The sequence below is a fragment of the Rhinoraja longicauda genome, chromosome 2 (genome assembly GCF_053455715.1).
Source record: "Rhinoraja longicauda isolate Sanriku21f chromosome 2, sRhiLon1.1, whole genome shotgun sequence".
In the NCBI taxonomy this organism is placed as follows: domain Eukaryota; kingdom Metazoa; phylum Chordata; class Chondrichthyes; order Rajiformes; family Arhynchobatidae; genus Rhinoraja; species Rhinoraja longicauda.
This window is the reverse complement of record NC_135954.1, coordinates 79872822-79874725: the sequence shown is the minus strand read 5'-3', so window position 1 is coordinate 79874725 and position 1904 is coordinate 79872822.

Genomic DNA, 1904 nt, shown 5'->3' with positions numbered 1-1904 from the left:
GGAACTCCGGCAGCGTCTTTGCCCGCCCCGAATCGCGGGGCTTGGGTCGGCCCACTGCGGACCTTTCACTGTCCGGCACGGCTTGAAATAGGCTGCGGGATTTTTCTCTGCCCGGCGGGGGCTTCAATGTCGGGGCTACGACCTCCCCGACGTGCAGCGGCAGCGTCTTCGCCCGCCCCGAATTGCGGGGACCATCCGGCGCGGCCTGGAACGTGGCAACTTCAACAACCTGACTGTGGGAGAAGATGGCAGGGGAAGAAAAAATACATTCTGGCCTTCCATCACAGTGAGGAGGTGACTGGAGGAGACTCACTGTGATGGATGTTTCTTATTTTTGTTTTGTGTTGGTTTGTGATTGTGTGTGTAATTGCTTATTTTTATTGCTCTTATTGTTGGACTGTGGGTAACGGAATTTCGTCCAAAAGACTTGTTTTTATGGATGACAATAAAGGCTATTCTGATTCTGATTCGGATTCTGGTACTTACTGCTGTCCTCTAGAGGTTATTTTTGCTTACTGCAGCCTTCCGTTTCCTGTATAGCTATGTTGCTGTTCCAAGCAGCATTTCCCCAAAATTCTGTAGTAAAATTGTGTTACAGTGAAGAAAACAAAGGACGAAAGGGAACGAGGAACGTATCACTCCTTCTATAGCTGCCTGGTGTGTTGTGGAGAGAAGAACATTTTTGTTATCTGTTTTCCTAAACACTTTTATAGTTAAAAAAACAACACACAAATAAACTTCGACCGTAAAGCTGTTCCTTTAACTGATTATTTATAACGTACCGTATTGTTAATCCCGAATTTATTCTTCCTCAGAATGCATTGAGAAACGAAGTTTCTATTAAATCGCCTGAAACCCTTTCAGCTTGTAGTCTGACAAACATCGGAATGAAAACTCATCCATCAAGAATCCTGTACTGTCTGCAACTCGACAGCCCGATCCCGAGACACCAAGATGGGGGCATTTAACAAAAAACTAGTAGTTACTGGAAATCTCCATTGTTTTTCAAAGCCCTGAACTTGTAAGGATAACTGTTTCTCTATCCACAGAAACCACATTGTAATCTATTGAGCGGTTTGTAGCATTTGCTTTTGTTTCTATTACAGATTATACGGTTCTTGGTTTAATAGGGACGTGTTTAATATAATGCAGAACATCATGAATTGTACAAACGGGTAAATAAATCGTGAATTTTTGAATAGTTAGCTGAAAATGTCAGAGTTAATGGTGTGCCATATGGAATTGATGCCACCGTTCGGGACGTTTCTGTAGTTTAGATAGGGGAAAAAACCTGCAGATGTTAGAAATCCAAAACGGAAAATGCTGGAAATACTCAACAGGTCAAACCTCCAGCGTTTTCATTGTTTGCTGCAATTCAAATCTCCAACGTGGCTGCAGCAGCTAAATGAACATAATCATAGATTTGTGGGTCCAATATCGCGCACGGAGTGGACCGGACTGGTGTCGTGAACATTGTAATGAATGCTCAGACCTGCCTGCCTGCGTGTGACAAGTTGTCTGGGCGTTGCACAAAGTGGAGCTGGTCCAACACCATCGGCCAAGGTGTCAGAAGGAACTGCAGATGCTGGTTTAAACCGAGGATTGACACATAATGCTGGAGTAACTCAGCGGGACAGACTGCATCTCTGGAGAGAAGGAATGGGTGACTCTGCTTCAGACCCGATCTGTCTAGCAGCGGCCAAAGTCGGACAAAGGTTGCCGACGCCGCCCGGCAGCAGGTCCAGGACTCGCCCCGCCCCGCCCGCCGAGCCTGGATCTGAGCACGAGCCCGGATCTGAACCTGGATCCGAACCCGAGCCTGGATCCGAACCCGAGCCTGGATCCGAACCCGAGCCTGGATCTGAGCCCGAGCCCGGGAGGACGCGTCACGTTGCCGAGCAACG